The 17,996-nt window shown below is 49.0% G+C and overlaps 1 protein-coding gene across 4 annotated transcripts in view; it reads left to right on the plus strand.

Annotated features, from left to right (window-relative positions):
- Positions 1-229: 229 nt before the first annotated feature.
- ARHGEF9 (Cdc42 guanine nucleotide exchange factor 9) overlaps positions 230-17,996 on the plus strand; it is a 248,261-nt gene continuing 230,494 nt past the window's right edge. For 3 of the 4 annotated variants that reach the window (XM_077307302.1, XM_077307301.1, XM_077307304.1), the window contains exon 1: positions 230-824. The gene's annotated coding sequence lies outside the window, so the exon portion shown is untranslated. The remainder of the gene's footprint in view (positions 825-17,996) is intronic. The other variant, XM_077307305.1, reaches the window with a different exon arrangement.

Raw genomic sequence — 17,996 nt, forward strand, 5'->3', positions numbered from 1 at the left:
CTCCTACTGTGCTAGACTTGGCTCCATCCCCGCTCTCCAAATGGCAGGAAGGCCACCGTGGCTCTGACGCCCTGGGGCCGCGTTCCCACGTGCGCCCTGCCCCGCCTCTAGCCGAGCGGAGTTTCCGCGGCGGCGCTTCGCCCGGGCCAACCGCCAGGAGGTGCCCGAGAGTCGCGCGGAGGGCCGGGGGCAGGCTCGGGGGCAGGCGGCACAAACTTGGCTTCGGGAGCCTGGGAGCAGCCGCCACCGCCGCCACCCTCCCTCCGCCGCCGGAGCCGGGCCGAAGTTGCGCGGTATCCAAGCGGCGGCGAGGTCGAGTCCTTGGATCCTTCTGCCTTCGCCAGCTCCCGTCCCGCCTGCTCTGCTCTGCTCTTCAGTTGCTCCGGGCGGCCCGGGAAGACGCCCTCCCCTCGGAAGCGGAGTTCGCCGTCGGAAGCGCACCGCGAGTTCGAGACGCAGCTGGGGAAATGCCCCGTCGCCTGCAGCCGCCTTTCCTCCCTGCGAGCAACAAATGAGAACGAGAGAAGCCGAAATTTATACCCGCGCAAACTTTCCTGAGTCCGAGCTCGCGTCGTGTGCATCTGTCCAAGGGGGAATCCGACTCCCGGGATAAGCGTCGCTCTTCCGGCCGGTGCACTTGGGCAGGCGGCCTCCCCTTCTTCTCATTCGGGTTAACGGGGCTGCCAGTCTGCAATCGCCTGAACCGGCCGGGAAGCTGCATGGAGAGCGGCGAGGGCTGACTTGCGCGTGAAATAACCCACAGGATCGTGGTAGCGCGCGGCGACCCGTGCACGTGCGCCCACGGGATCGGGACCCTCCGGAGGGTAAGGCTTTTGCAACATTGGACGGTAGTTCAGGTTGAGCTGATCAAGGATCGCACTGGGTTTGTGGATGACCCCGCGCGGCTACCTGTAACGTTCCTGTCTCTGGGTGTAAGACTCGGAAATGTGGGGTGACTCCGGTGTAAATATAGCTGCAGCTGTGCTGGAGGGGAGGGGCGACAGGTTATTTCTGGCCCCTCTAGGCAGGACAGGTGTGCTGGGTGGGTCTCGGCCGGTAGGATGGGCCCTCCTCTCCCTTTAGCCCGGGGACAGTTGGGGGGGGGGATGTCTACAAACTGCTGCATCTTTTTGGCTAGAAGAGTTTGGAGCGACATTAGCCAAATCCCTGGCAGGGGAGAAGCTTTTGCGAGGCAGGGCTCACTTTACAGAAAAGCACCGACAGAACTAACCCCGTTTGGGGCAGGGGAGGAGCTTTCGGCTCCCTCCTTCAGGTAGGAAAGAGCCAGCGTCCAGGAGCCCCTCACAGCAAGGACAATGCAAAGATCCGCAGGGCCGGTTTAAGGATTTTCTAGCAGAGCACAAGGGGCACCAGTACTTGTGTGGCCCCAGCTTCACTTTGCCGGAAACATTTGTGTTGGGATGTGCATGCACAGAGCCCCTCTAAGGGGAACTTCACACTCGTGCAGCTTGTGGTCCACACACATGCTCAGTGTGAGATGCTTCTGCTTGGCTACTCTATCGCCTGGGGAGAGACCTCAGTGAATGAGACACCTCATGGAGTCCTCACTCCAAAGCATCTCTTTTCTGATCTCTGGTAATCCCACAACTAGATAGTGAATCAACAAGAAAGAAAGAAAGAAAGAAAGAAAGAAAGAAAGAAAGAAAGAAAGAAAGAAAGAAAGAAAGAAAGAAAGAAAGAAAGAAAGAAAGAAAGAAAGAAAGAAAGAGATACGGGGGGGGGGGATTTCTCTCCTCCTCTCAGGACTGTTGCATGATGCGATTTATTGCTTGGGTTTTGGAGATCTGTCTGTTTTCTGTTATCTATTAGCCAACCTGGATGGATTTCAGGTTCTCCCTAATATTCCTGCATAGATATAATGTGTAATTTCTGGCCTAACTTGCATAGGCCTTATCTATACTATCTATACTAGGCCCATTTTGAGTGGACAGCAGATGCAAGGGCATTCAACACACAATGGAAAGCAAACGTCAAATGGAAACCTGCCCTCTGGCCTGTGGAGGGTTTTGTGTGTATCGAATGTTGGATATAATTTCATGGAAGGTCTGCAGACCTCCCCCCTCCCCCTCACAAATTCATACAAGGCTGCTTAACAAATGTTATTTATTGTATCCAAAGATACCCTTTGAATAAGCAGCACATGAGCCATTGTGTAAAGAAATGTGTGTGTGTGTGTGTGGGGGGGGGTTGCGGATAACTTTTGCTTTGAAGTTGCCATTCGGGGCTTTGAAATACTTGTAATTGTCACAGAAGTTGGATTTCTTTTTCTCTCTCTGATTATTGTTATGAGCGTGTCAATTTAAACTTTCTGGCTAATAGATTCAAGTGGGTGGCCGTGTTGGTCTGAAGCAGCACAACAAAACAAAATCAGAGTCCAGCAGGGGCACCTTTAAGACCAACAAAGATTTATTCAAGGTGTGAGCTTTCGGCGCTGTATTAGTTTGAGGAAGAGGGCTTGAAAAGCTCCCACCCTGAATCAATCTTTGTTGGTCTTAAAGGTGCCCCTGCTTGTGTCTCATTTTGTTTTGTTTCTGGCTAATAGTTCAACTGCTACAAATAGCTGTGCTTTGATCCCTGTAAAAGAATGAAAGAAAGCCAAGCAGGCTCACTTGAAAACAGATCTCCTCATCCTGTTTGGGACCTGTATTCTCTAGCACCAGCCAAGCTGCCATTCGGCTTGCCCATTTGATGCATTTCATATTAATGATATATTTCCCCCACTCCCTAAGCAGACTGTGTCAGGGAAAAACCTCTTACTTCTTTCCTCCCATTCTTTGCACCACTTATAAATTTGTGTTTATCGTGCCCATCCACCTCACCCTACTGTTTCCTTTCTGTTCTTGAGAAAGCTGTGAGCATCGTTGGGATGCCCGATTCTCTCGGTGGTCCGGAGAGAACTCCCCGGTCCGACCTGGAGGCTGGCATCCCTGGGTCAGGCCTGCTTCAGGGTGGCCTCCTTGGGACATGGTCATACCAGCCTTGAGCACCCCTCTCTCCCATCTGCAGGCCTCCCTCCTTTCTTCCCTCCGTGGCTGACCCAGGAGGCACATTTTGCACCTTGCCTGGCTGCTCTTCCCAACCTTGGGCGCCCTTTTCTGTTGCAACCTGAGACCTTACCCTTGCTGGCTTTACCTGTAACTTTACCACAAGGGAACGCACGCATGTTTTTTGCATCACAACTTGAGGGGAGTGGCTGACACAAGCAGGACGTTGGTGGAAGTGCCAGTAGGGCGAGCCATGAGTCACTGCTCACTTCTTCAGAAATGAACACACCGAGCAGTGACTTGTGAAATTCTGTTGCTTGCAGACAGATTGACATGGCTGCCCATCTGGATCTGTCCCAGTAAATAAAAGGGTTAACTGGAACCCAAAGCAGGCAAATTCTCAGTCAAAGCATTGCCCCACCCCCATGGAAACGACTGCGGGCAAGACCAACCATGAATTTTGTTGCCTCTCTTAGAGCAGTGGTCCCCAACCCCCGGTCCACGGATCAGTCGGGACTGGGCTGCGGCTCCTCTTGTCCTCCTCCCCGGCTGCTGCCTCAGGGGCTGCCCTGCCCCTCTGCTGCCGGCTCACCTTTGGTGCTCCCCAGTGGCCACCATGGCTGGGGCTCCCCCTCAGCGTGGCACTGCACAGCTGCTCTGGCAGCGCCCCCCAGTGGGCAGTGGGAAGTCAGGGGCACCAGCGGGAAAGCAAGTGGAGCAGGGGCTCAGGCAGTGACATCCCTCAGCAAAAGACTACCCCCCCGGGCCTCAATTAAATTGTCAAGCATTGACTGGTCCCCGGTGATAAAAAGATTGGGGACCACTGTCTTAGAGGGATATAATTGTGACGCTGCTTCCAGTGGCTGGCCCTTTGTCCTTAGTTTTGCATGGGCTGGTGGGAATTGTAGTCCGTGGACATCTGGAGAGCCACAGTTTGGCCATCCCTGTGACCAGTAGATTCAGAGCAGATTAAAACAAGCACAACTTCACGGCTCAGAGCAACACGATTTGCTGCTGCAGGATGTGGCGTTCATGGGTTTAGACGCCTGTACAAACTCTTTGATGTTTTAGTGGGACTTACTTTTCAAGGGCTGTTAGCTAAGACAGCTCAAGGAAACCTCTGGGTTCGGGGCAGTTTGTCTCTGAATACCGGGCTGCCGTGTTCATGCGCTGCTCGTGGGCGTCTGGAAGTCCCCAAGTGTGGGAAGTGGGAAGCTGGACTAATATTGGTGTCATCATGCGGGACTGTTTCTTGCTTTATTATTAATTAATTAATTAATTGTATTTATATACTGCCCTCCCCAAAAGCTCAGGCCTGTTTACATGAAACAAGAAACGATACAGGTAACTCCATTTATAGTAACAATAACAAGGTGATAACAACAGTAACATTAAAGAAAGGTGGAAATTGCAAAGAGCATAAGCTCAACTCATATGACTCAATGTGTATCCATGTGTGTGGGCTTATTAGAAAAGGTTTCATTTCTGCACTTCTCTCCATGCACAGCCAGTGAGAGTTCTTGGAGGAGCATTTGAAAACAGATTAAGTGAAAGTTTCAAGCCCTGGAAAAGGAGCATGCTAAGCAATGTGGCTGTTGATCACATGGCAGAAATGTGTACATGGAACAGTTGCTAAATATTTTATTTGCAGAGGTGTGAACAATGATTTGGAAGATTCTGTGGTTAATCTTGCTTACAAGCATAATGCATTCTTTCCATGCGGTTTTTACAGTAGTGTGGGAATATGCCACTCAGTCATTTCAAAATGTTTATATTTGTACAAATTTGAACCAACAAACTGATAAGTTATTCTGCTTCTTATTTTCCTAAGAATTCACATAATAGGCTGTTCAGATGCACTTTATATACATTTAGGCTGGCTCAGTGCATTTTTTGCATTATTTATTTAGATATTTATTCTCCCCAAAGGAGAACCAAGATGGCTTGCCATGTCTCTCTACCCTCCTTCATTTAATAGAATCATAGATTTGGAAGGTGCCATCCAGGCCCAGTTTTGTTACCCGCCATGTGCCAACAATGGGAGTTGTGGGCTAGAAGTCAAATTAAAAATAAAATAAATTTAGCCCAACCCTCTGCTCAATGCAGGATCAGCCTCAAGCATCCAGGAGAAGGATCTGTCCAGCCGCCGCTTGAAGATGGCCTGTGAGGGGGAGCTCCCCACCTCCTTAGGCAGCCCATTCCCACTGCTGAACTAGACCCCTAGAATCCTAGAGTGGGAAGGGGCCATGCAGGCCATCTAGTCCCACCCCCTGCTCAGTGCAGAATCAGCCTCAAGCATCCAGGAGAAGGATCTGTCCAGCCGCTACTTGAAGATGGCCAGTGAGGGGGAGCTCCCCACCTCCTTAGGCAGCCCATCCCACTGCTGAACTATGCTGAATGTAGAAAGTTTTTTTCCTGATATCTAGCATGTACAGTTCTTCATGTAGTTTAAGGCCATTCCTGTGGGTCCTCTCCTCTGCTGCCAACAGGATCCTTTCCCCGCCCTCCTCCAACTGAAACCTTTTCAGATCCTTCAAGAGAGCCCTCCTGTCCCCTCTCAGCCTCCTCTTCTCCAGGCTGAACATTCTCAGGTCCATCAGCCTTTCCTCACAGGGCTTGGTCCCCAGGCCCCGGATGATTCTTGCCCTTTTGGGAAGGGTCTGTGTCTCAGTGGGAGAGCCTCTTCTTGGCAAGCAGAAAGCCCCACGCTCAGTACCCAGCATCCCCAGTTAAAAGGACTGGGAGCAGGTGATGTGAAACCACTGCCGGTCTGAACAGAAAGTAGTGTGACATTTACGGACCAGTTGCTGAATCAATGGTTTAATTCTCTCTGTTATATTGGAATCACACAGAGCCATACGAGACCACCGAGAGCCATCCAGTCCACCCCCACCACCACCTTGAGGACTTAAAAAACACACCTTCCTGACAGATGCTCCTCCAATCTCTTCCCAGAAACTTCAGGTGAAGGATACTCTACCACCTAGCGAGACAGCATCTCCTCTACCTATTTCCATGTTATGTCAGCTGTAGCAACGTCACAAGCACATCTGACAGCCTCCTTTAAAGAAGACCTACACACAACCTGTTCCCTGCCAAACTGGAGGGTACTGATGTTGTGTGGAGCGCTGATGCACATTTAGATGCGTGCACATGGGCTGCCGTGCAAACAGGAACTTGAGCATGTAGAGATGCCCCCTCTATATTCCCACCCTGCAAGACTGTCTCTGTATGTGGTTGGAAAATTTGGGATGGAGAAACAGGTTTAATCTTGCTGATTCACATCTCATGGTACATATTGTCTGTTTTCTGCTGAATATACTTACCTGAAGGCTGGGTGAAGCAATGAGAGCTAAAGGAAGGGATTTTAAAAATTTAAACGTTCCCTAAGGAGGCATAGATGAGCTTTCCTCCCTTGGTTTGTTTACTGCTGATGGAAAGCCCGGTTGCATTTTATTTTTAAACGGCCTGGCCCACAGTGCAAATATTAGCGCTAGACGGGGCTGTGCCAGTTCCCGGCTCTTTTGAAAACTGGAATTCTCCGAGTGGTGAATGAGCTTTCGGAGTCGCTCCTACAGGTCTGCTCTTCTCTGTTTGGAATGTTGGTCACCCCCTTCCAAGTGCCCTGAATGATCGGCTTTGGGGGAAGGAGCAAAGGAAAACGCCAGGTTTATCGCCACAAAATAACACGACTCCTCCAGGAGGGAAATCTGGCTACACTTCTTACTCAGAGTAATGAGCATGGGGTGGATATATATATATATATATTTTTTGGGGGGGTAATGTTATTTAAGGGCAGTGAAGAAAGAAGGGCTGCTTCTAGCCTAAAAGGCAGTTGCCTAGGACAGCAAGATCGCAGGAGCAGCGGTCGAATCAGAAAAAAACTGAAGATATTTTCCTATTGCCTCCCTGAAGGCCTTGGGACCATGTGGAAAAGGGAGTGCGACCTCTGCTTGGCATGCAGAAGGTCCCAGGTTCAATCTCCGGCATTTCCAGTTCAAAGGGCCAGGCAGGAGGGGATGGAAAGACCTTGGCCTGAGCCCCTTGGAGAACCTCTGTCAGTCTTTGATGGACCAGCGGTCTGATTCAGTATAAGGCAGCTTCTTGTGTTTCTGTATTATAGGCAAGGTCATGGCTCAGTAGTAGAGCCTCTGCTTGGCATGCAGGTTCAATCCCCAGCATCTCCAGTTCAAAGGGCCAGGCAGGAGGGGATGGAAAAGATCTGAGACCCGGGAGAGTCTCTCCCAGGGTGAGTAGACATGGTTGGTCTGGGTGGACCAGTGGTCCGTCTGATTCAGTAACTATGTCTTCATGTTGCATTTCTCCTACATATGTCCATATTCTCTTGTTCATTGGAAACGAATGGGCTAAATATCAGCCCTTTGGTTCATTGAAGTCAGTATGGCCCCCTCTCTCTAAGGCAGAGATCTGCGGAACCCGGGGGTCTACAGGAGCTCCAGAAGGGGTCCACAGCCTTTCCCCTCCTGCCTGCCTGGACTGGGAGGGGAAGCAGGTTTTGAGTTCTCCTTTCAAGCCCCCTCCCCCCTTTTTCTGCCCTTGCAAGCCTCTTGCTTGTTTTGAAAGGCCCGATGCAAGAGCTCCAGTCAAAAGAAAATTCTGCCAGCTTTCACATTCATTGTTCGAATGAAACCAGGAATGGCTCTCTCATTCAGCGAGCTGCCACCTCCCCTCCCTCTGTGGCTCCGTTGTCTTTCTGAAAGCCACGGTGCATAGCCTTCGGCCTAAGTATGAAGTCACCGGGCGTACAGAGTCATAAATATCACAATGGGGATAGAGGCTCTGAGGCTCTGGACTGAGAATCTGGCGGAAAGGGGGAAGGAAAACAGGCTGAACGAAATAGACTGGAAGCCCAACGTGGTTTGCTTTGTTTTCCTCTCGTCCCGTTTATCACAAGAACCCTGCGAGATAGGTTAGGCCAGGGATTCCCATCCAGGGGTTCAGCGATCCCAGGGGTCGGCAGGAGTTCCGTAAGGGGTCCAAAGGGGTCCATGGAGCTAGAGAATCAGCCGCTTCCATTGTCCCCCCCCCCCACCTGAACATGAGTGACGTTTCTCATAATTTCTGTGTCTGGGAGGGGGTGGAGCCTGCACGGCTGCTCCCGCCTTCACCCACCTCCCGTCCTCCTTAACGTGGGTGGTGATGTCCCTGCCGTATGACATGTCACTTTGGGGGGAGTAAAAATCAGTGGCAAATCAATTTCCATGAAGGTCAACAGAGAAAATGAACAGAAAGTGAAGTGCAGGCAAAAAATAAATGTATTCCTGATAGTTCTCAGTGTGAATTCTTATATCTCAAAAATATGAATTACAAACAAATAAATTGAAATTCTTTTTCAAGAAATTTTGAAATACATATATGTTCAGAAAATGAATAATAGGGAGCCAAAACAGGGTCCGGATTGAGAATATCCATTTTCTGGGTAAACACCTTTTCTTCAGTGGCCATTCCTCTCATTAGGTTTCTATACAGGAATTTCATTTGTATTAGTCACCTCATAATATTAATAGATCAGCCGGAATGCTTAACTCTGGAGGATCTGTAAAGTTCAGTTATCAATGTCCTGTATGACAAGTCACTTCTAGGGGTGTGGCAGGGAGGCGTGGCCAACTGATGTCATTCCCAAGGCTCCTCAAAGCCTGACAGATTATTTCAAGGATTCTTCTATGATCAAAAGGTTGGACTGGGAGTGGCCGCATATAAATCCTAATAAAACAAACAAATAAGTGGGCTGAGAGTGTGTGACTGACCCAAGGTCACCCTGCAGTCTTCTGTGGCAGAGTAGGAATTTGAACAACAAATAAATATTTTAATGCGGGCCCCCATTTCATAAACGGTGAGCCTCTTTATAGTTTTTGCCATCTTATAGTCCCCATTACTACATTATACAAATGCAGGTAAGTATCAGACCACTAAGGAAGACCCCAACAGGGGTTGAAACACGTTTAGTTTCCTGTGTCAGCTTGGCCTTCCAGGTGAGCATCTAATTGCCTTGCAAGATGAAGAGAGGAAAGTGCCTGACAACAGTTCAGGGCATTGGTCCACTGAAAGCATTATTGTCCTCTTGGACAAGCAGCAGCTCTCTGAGTGTCAATATGTTCTGGATTTGTGCAATAGTGTGAGGATAACACTGGGTGTTACCTAGGTAACACTGTATGTGAACGAGACCTTGGAGTACTTGTGGACTGTAAACTAAACATGAGCAGGCAGTGTGATGCAGCGGTAAAAAAGGCAAATGCCATTTTGGGCTGTATCAACAGGGGCATCACATCAAAATCACAAGATGTCATAGTCCCATTGTATACGGCACTGGTCAGACCACACCTGGAGTACTGTGTGCAGTTCTGGAGGCCTCACTTCAAGAAGGACGTAGATAAAATTGAAAGGGTTCAGAGGAGAGCAACGAAGATGATCTGGGGCCAAGGGACCAAGCCCTATGAAGATAGGTTGAGGGACTTGGGAATGTTCAGCCTGGAGAAAAGGAGGTTGAGAGGGCACATGATAGCCCTCTTTAAGTATTTGAAAGGTTGTCACTTGGAGGAGGGCAGGATGCTGTTTCTGTTGGCTGCAGAGGAGAGGACGCGCAGTAATGGGTTTAAACTTCAAGTACAACGATATATGCTAGATATCAGGGAAAAAAAATTCACAGTCAGAGTAGTTCAGCAGTGGAATAGGCTGCCTAAGGAGGTGGTGAGCTCCCCCTCACTGGCAGTCTTCAAGCAAAGGTTGGATACACACTTTTCTTGGATGCTTTAGGATGCTTAGGGCTAATCCTGCGTTGAGCAGGGGGTTGGACTAGATGGCCTGTATGGCCCCTTCCAACTCTATGATTCTATGATTCTATAATGTTGATGTTTTAAATTTTTTAAAAATGTGCTCATGAATGATAATACATTTCTGTATTTTAATATTTAGCACATTCTTCTACTGCTTGACTATAAGGCTCTCGACTTCAGTAGAGTTTTGAACCTGGGTCACTGTGATTTGAATCCAACACTTACAGAAGTGGAATGTCAGCTAGATTTAAAATTTATTGAACACACACACAGCCCTGTTGGATCTGACCAAGGATTCATCTAGTCCAGAATCTGTTTCCAACTAGCTGGCTGGGTATGAGGGTCACAGTGACATCAGAGGCATTCCTAGAGTTTGCTTTTGCTTTTATAGTCACCGGTGCTGTATACACATACCTTATACACACACCTTATATGTACAGTACATGCCAAATATGTATGTTATGTATAATGTTTATCTATTTTTTACATGGGCACATTGTTAAATTTGCATGCATTTCACTTGGAGGATGGATAAATCATTGTCAGGAATTGGAAAAATAGCAAAAATGAGAAGTGTTGCATGTTGTCAAGGTCAGACAGACTAACAACTTGCTTCTGGATTAATAGAAAGCTTTATTGATAGCAGTTCAGCACACCTCAACGTTCATAGTTGATTCTGGTCAATACATGTTAAGCAAGCACTTTTACTCTTTCCCTTTCCCGCCCAAAGTTGCACAGTTCCCAGGGAGTAGGAGCCCCCCAGCCACAGGTGCCAGCCTGGGTGCCTTTCCAAGTGATAGTTGGGCCACCGTGGTCTTGGGCGTTAGACAGTTCCTCTCCTCCAGATAACACTGCCCAGCAGAAATATGTGCAGAGACTAAATCACAGCAAAGACAGACAGCTCAGGGTTATATAGAGGTTCTAAAAACAGCACACATTATTCCAAGATGGAATCACACAGGTCAAATACAAGTCATGGCAGGAGTCAGAGCACCATAAAAAACTCCCATCAATCACCCACCATCCACCAGTCTTGGACACTGCGGGAACTCATGGTGAAACTCCCCAATCAATTTTGGTGCCCGCATGTCCTCCGTATCCACCCACTCACGATTCCCCATGGGGAACTCCTTCCAATCCACCAAATATTGTAACTTTCCACGATGCCATCTAGAGTCCAGGATTTTATTCACTTCGTAATGTGTGTCCTTGTCCATGAAAACAGGAACGGGGGCAGCAGAAGCAGGGTGCCAATCATCAGGAGGCGGGGCCGGTTTCAGCAAGCTGGAATGAAAGACGGGATGGACATGTCTATAAGTTTTAGGCAACTTAAGTTCAACAGTCACAGGGTTAATAATCCTCTTGATAGAAAAGGGGCCCACATATTTAGGGCCCAGTTTGCGAGAGGGCTGTTGGCAACAAAGGCTTTTCATGGATAGATACACCTGGTCGCCCACAGCCCACACAGGTGCTGCTGACCTCTTCTTGTCACCTTGCTGTTTATAATCCCTCATGACCTTTTCTAAGGTTTCTACTATCTGGGGCCAGGCAGCTGAGATGTTAGCTGCCCAATTTTTCAGATCCTTTGTACAATCCACAGTGGGCACCCACGTGGGCACAGCAGTGAGGTCCGTGCCATAGACACCCTTGAAGGGGGAAACCCCAGGAGAAGAATGAACTCCATTGTTGTATGCAATTCTGCTGGGGGAGCAGCGCAACCCAATCAGATGGTTGATGGTTGATGAAACATCACAAATACTGTTCCAAAATCTGATTCACCCTTTCGGTCTGGCCGTTTGTCTCTGGGTGGTAACCTGACATCAATGCTTGCTCTACCCCCAGGAGCCCCCAAAAGCTCCCGCTGAAATTTGGCAACTTATTGAGTTCCGTGGTCTGATAACATTCGTTCAGGGAGCCCATGCAGTTTGTATACGTTTTCCATGAATAAAGAGGCCAATTTGGGGGCTGATGGCAAGCCTGCACAAGGAATGAAATTGGCTTGCTTCGAAAAAGCGTCTACTACCACCCAAATCACAGTTTTCCCGTGACTGGGAGGTAAATCAGTTATAAAGTCCATGGTGATCTCTTTCCTTGGAGTGGGTAAGGGCTGCAATAGTCCTTTCTTCTTTCCCCCCATTGGTTTGGATGTTAAGCAAACCGGACAGCCCTGCACGTACTGTTCCACATCCTTTTGTAGGTTGGGCCACCAATAGTGCCGACTTCCAGTTAGTCACAACGGAGAAGCAAAGTGGATGCAAAGACCTCTGGGTCCAAAAAACAGTCGATCTATTTCAAATCATTCCCACCAGATCCTCCAAAAAGGTTTATTCTCCCTTTCATCACAAATGGTCATCCGAGAGTCTGTGAGCACGTCTAATCTGTTTGGAAAATGGTGCGGTTGTGCTTAGGTCACTCCTTATGTCTCTCTCGCTTTGTTTCCGGAGAGATGAAAGTGAAACTCCTACAATGTCCTTTGGGACTTATTACGAAATCTTGCCAAGTCAAGCAGAGCTAAAATCCCAGCTGCATGGAAATGGGCAGGCAAAGAGCTGATGGGATTTGGTTTACCCAGTTTACCCTGGAGCAGGTGCAAATTAGCCTTCCCAGATGTTTATCATTGGGGATTGGAAGTAGGGCATGCCATTGGGGCTCCACTATTTGTGTTACAAATTGTACTTCCTCTGGGCTGCTTGGTTCTTCACTGTCTTGCATGAAATAATCCAATTTTTTTTACTGTAAATGTGAGTTTGGGGTTATAAGTGGACTTGCTGTACATGGGCCTTCTCTTGTCCTTGACTCGGAAATTGCAGCTGGAACACCTTGGAGGGCCTGTATTTAGCCGATGCTGAGGCAGCTGCATTGGTTGCCAGTTGCAGCCTGAATTGAGTTCAGTGTTCTGGTATTGACTTTCAAGATCCTTCGTGGTCTGGGACCCACATATCTGAGGTACCACCCGTCGCTTTGTGCTCCTCTCAGGGCTTTGCGCTCTGCGGGAACTAATCTGTTGGTGATTCCTGGCCCCTGGGAATTTCCTCTGGCTACAACCAGGGGCAGGGCCTTTTCTGTCCTGGCCCTGACCAAGTAGAATGAGCTCCCAGAAGAGCTGAGGGCCCTGCAGGAGCTTTCACAGTTCTGCAGGGCCTGAAAAATGGAGTCATTCTGCCCGTTGAGGCTGGGGCACAGAAGATCGAAGGGCCCTTCCTCAGATTAGAGCTATAAATACACTTAACAGATCAGATTCATCTGTACTGGAAAGAGTTAAAAGGATGCCATATGGAGGATGGAGCAGAATTGTTCTCTCTTGCCCCAGAGGGACAGACCAAAACGAATGGGATGAAATTAATTCAAAAGCAATTCCATCTAAACATCCGGAAGAAGTTCCTGACAGTTAGAGCGGTTTCTCAGTGGAACAGGCTTCCTCGGGAGGTGCTGGGTTCTCCATCTTTGGAGATTTTTAAGCAGAAGCTGGATAGCCATCTGACGGAGAGACTGATTCTGTGAAGGCTCAAGGGGGTGGCAGGTGACAGTGGATGAGCGAGAGGGTTGTGAGTGTCCTGCATAGTGCAGGGGGTTGGACTAGATGACCCAGGAGGTCCCTTCCAACTCTGTTATTCTGTGATTCTATTCTATGATTCTATGAGTTGGTACCCCAGAAATCTATGCCCTGAGGTGCTGAGAGAGGACAGGAGGATGGGGGGAGGAGGGATACAAGATGGGTTCTTAATTCTTTTACTGCCAGAGATTGTTATTTAATGTTTTAATATTTTAATTGATGTGGGGTTTTATTTTCTGTAATCCGTCATGAGAAGTTTTATGAGAGCAGCCGGTAAGAAATCTAATAAGTAAAAGACAACCTCAGAGGTGTTCCCTAAATTGGCTGGGGCCCTGGGAGTTTCCCAGTGGGTGTGCACAGGATGTCTGCAAGAGAATGAGGCCGTGCCGCCCCTTGTCCTTGAAAGAAGGGGAGCCCAGATGTTTGCATATGGTCAGTGCAATAATGAATTGGCCACACATGTTTTCCGAAGGGATGGTTTTTCATTCTTTTCTGTCAGAGAAGCTTTACTGGCCCAGTTTTCGTCATCAAGCACCTCTAACAATCTGACTTGGTGGAAGAGTTTCCGTTCTCACTGGGAGTATCCTTAATTCAGCTGCCTGGCTTTTCTGACTTTCCATGGGGACTGGCTCCCACTGGAACTGAGCACCTCCTTTCTGTAGAAAAGGTTGTCTCTGTTATTTGTAAAAAGCCTTTGCGAAGAGGGAAGCGGCCTTTGGTGGGGGTTGTTATTTTGATGGTGCCAAAAGAGAATAATGTTTTTACTTGATGTGCTCCAAGAACTTAATCTGATTCAAGTGGCAAAAAAAGGGTGTTTCCCTCCCTTTCATTAACCCTAAATTTGCTAAAATGTTTATGTCTTCAGCTTTGGTTGAAAAGGTTTTTAAATCTATGTGCAGCCTAGTTCCAGAGGAAGCTTTCATTGATTTGCAGTGAAAGTTGTTTTTATAAAAATGTATTATTGTTTCCATTGGACAAGCAGGCCTTGGAAAAATGGACCCACTGGTCCGTATCCCCTGGCGTGGAGAAGCTTGAGGATGTAGGCAGATTCCAATGGGTGGCCTGTTGGTCTGAAGGAGCACAATAACATCAGAGTCCAGGAGCACCTTGAGGACCAACAGAGATTGATTCAATAAATCTTCGTTGGTCTTAAAGGTGCTCCTGGACTCTGATTTTATTTTACCCTATATGGACACTGATAATTTAGGGTGAAGCAAGCAGACAGCAGGGTACTCTGATGCAGCGGGTACTCCGTGGGGGAAACCCCAGAAGTGTCATTGTTGTTTCCGAAAACACTGTTCCGTCCTTGATCTGTTGGCGGTTCTGAGATGCGGATTGACAGAGACTGCCCCATAACTGCAAGGACCGTGTCTTCCTGTCAGGGAAGCCACCAAGCGCAGCTTTTTAGGTGCCAGAAAAGAAGTGGGCCTCTAATTTTAATCTAGGGTGGAGGGAGAACCCTTGCATCCGGTTATCACAAAGCTGGCAAAAGTGCACTGTGGATGCTTTTAACATGCTGCTCTTATGTGGTGGTCTTACTCTTTGAGGAGGAGCATTTCTCACCTGCTCTGAGTTTTCTGGTTTATATGCCTCTTTTGTAACTCGGTCTCTCCCTTGAGCACAACTGAAATTGAAGGGTGAGGAAGAGGTGGGTCTCCATTTCAAGCGTGGGCCTCTCCTTGATGCTCGTGCCTCTTGAGCCCACAGAGCAAGCTGCGAATGGGGTGCCACACTAGGGGCAGCACACCACTCAGTCTAGCAGCATCCAGGGTTGGCTTACCATAAAAGGTTCCCCAACACACCCGCAAATCGTGCAGCTGAGCTCCCAGAAAGCCACCAGAGTGTTTCTTGGGTGTGGGGCTTTGATCAGCCCTCAAAACAAATGGCACCTACTTTGATGCTGCCAGGCCCTTTGTCCTGCCCCAGTATTCCCCACGGGCACTTCAGGTTAAGGGTTGGCAGCACATTAGGACAGGGCTCTTCCTGTTCATCTTTCCATGGCTGTGAGGTGTGCCACAACACCTGTGCAGCCGGTCTTGGGTGCAGGTGGCAGCAGCAGGGGCGTGGGAAGTGCTGACTGGGTCCCTCCCATGTGTCACTGTCGTCTGTTCAGCATCCCCCAAAAGGCTGCCGCTTGGATGCCGCACAGCGCCAGGTGGCATCTCCGCCCCCATTTCTGAATGAAAGCCCTATTCACCCCTATTCTCTTCTGGCTGGCTGTTTCAATGGAACTACCTTTCAAGTAGCAAAATTCTGTGCATGTCTAACAGGGCTGAAGAAAATGGTTAGCACAGGCTTTCTCAACCTGGAAGCATTTCCTGAATGCGTGGGAGTTAAGGTTTAAATATTTTTAAAATTTGTTAAATACTTACCAGGTGATATGATGATACATGGTCATGTCATAAACACCCTCCTATGGCCAGTGATGGGCCTGGAGGGGTTGATAAGGGGAGGGACCCTGGGTGGGCGTGCAGAGAGCCAGTTTGGTGTAGTGGTTAGGAGTGCGGACTCCTAATCTGGCATGCCAGGTTCGATTCTACACTCCCCCACATGCAGCCAGCTGGGTGACTTTGGGCTCTCCAGGAAGTAGATAAAGCTGTTCTGACCGAGCAGGAATATCAGGGCTCTCTCAGCCTCACCTCCCTCACAGGGTGTCTGTTATGGGAGAGGAAAGGGAAGGCTAATGTCAGCCACGTTGAGACTCCTTCGGGTAGAGAAAAGCGGCATATAAGAACCAACTCTTCTTCAGTAATATCAGGGCTCTCTCAGCCTCCCCTCCCTCACAGGGTGTCAGTTGTGGAAAGAGGAAGGGGAGGCGACTGGAAGCCGCTTTGAGCCTCCTTTGGGTAGAGAAAAGCGGCATATAAGAACCAACTCTTCTTCAGTAATATCAGGGCTCTCTCAGCCTCCCCTCCCTCACAGGGTGTCTGTTGCGGGGAGAGGAAGGGGAGGCGACTGGAAGCCGCTTTGAGCCTCCTTTGGGTAGAGAAAAGCGGCATATAAGAACCAACTCTTCTTCTTCTTCAGTAATCTCAGGGCTCTCTCAGCCTCATCCACCTCACAGGGTGTCTGTTGTGGGGAGAGGAAAGGGAAGGCAACTGTAAGCCGCTTTGAGCCTCCTTTGGGTAGAGAAAAGTGGCATATAAGAACCAACTCTTCTTCTTCTAGACAGCTCTGCCTCCCAACCCTATTCCGCACAATGGTGCCACTTCTGGGGTTTCTCAAAGCCTGAAGACTATTTCAGGAGTTTCTCAATGGTAAAAAAGTTGAGAAAGGCTGGTCTAGTGTTTTAATAATTTTAATATTACTATTAATTTATGTTTTCTACAGAATATCTGTTTTCTGCATTCAGTGTGTTGATACTGCTGACCGCCATTGTCCACAACAGTGTACTGGAGATATCCTTGACCACTGATCTCAGATAGTAATAATAATAAACTATAACTATAAGCAAAATCCTCACTTGTTCTGCTGGCATGATGCTGGAACCTCATTTCCAGCAGAATTTCTCAGGAGATTTGGGAAGGGACTATGGCTCAGTGGTGGAGCCTCCACCCAGCATGCAGAAGGTCCCAGGTTCAATCCCTGGCACCTCCAGTTAAAGACCAGGCTGGAGGTGATGGGAAAGACCCTAGAGCAGGGGTAGTCAAACTGCGGCCCTCCAGATGTCCATGGACTACAATTCCCAGCGAATGCTGGCAGGGGGCTCTTGGGAATTGTAGTCCATGGACATCTGGAGGGCCGCAGTTTGACTACCCCTGCCCTAGAGAGCTGCTGCCTATCTGAGTAAACAGTACAAATTTGGAAGGACTGACAGTCCAGCTTCATGTGCTCCTGTGTGAGGTTCTCCAAAGCTCTCCCAAGTTACACGCCTGCCATTAGAGAGCTTTTGGCTTGCTGAATCTCAGAGCTGCCCAGCTTTGATGGGCCAACGAGGCATGCAGCTTCTGTTTGAGCATCTGAGGAAAGCTGGCAGTGATAGGGGGGGGGAGGCATTCCACAGTGCTGTGCCAGGAGTGTGGGTGAGGGGGCTGAGGGGGCATGTGCTTTCTAAAGCGCTCCGCAACAGCTGCTTGCAACCAACGGGCACAGCACAGGGGAAAGGCAGCCAAGACAGCTTCTTCCTGTGATGAAGCCCCTGTGGCCAGGCACGTCTGTTAAAGTAATCCGGGCTCCACAGGGCATCCTCAAGGCACTTGGCTGGTGCTGCGCATTCCCTTAATGTGGTGCGAAAATACTGGGTGGAGCAAAGAGGCTGCAAAGCCAGAGTGTAGCAGGGGAAGGGGAGCTGCTGGGGAAGGCTGGATGCACACTTTTCTTGGATGCTTTAGGATGCTCTGGGCTGATCCTGCGTTGAGCAGGGGGTTGGACTAGATGGCCTGTATGGCCCCTTCCAACTCTATGATTCTAAGCTACCTGGAGGTTCAAGGAGAAAGCTAAAATAGACTCTGGAACAGTCTTTCTCAACAGTTTTTCCTGTTAAGAAACCCCCTAAAAGTGATGTGACTGTGCAGAATATGGTTGGGAAGCAGAACTGTGTATGTGCCCCCCCCCCCGGGCCTCTCCCCTTCCCACTCCTCCAGGCACATCACTGGCCATTTTAAGAGGGAGGGCATGGATCAGCATGACCATATGTGGTCATAT

This window comes from Paroedura picta, chromosome 13 (assembly GCF_049243985.1).
Source record: "Paroedura picta isolate Pp20150507F chromosome 13, Ppicta_v3.0, whole genome shotgun sequence".
Lineage (NCBI taxonomy): Eukaryota > Metazoa > Chordata > Lepidosauria > Squamata > Gekkonidae > Paroedura > Paroedura picta.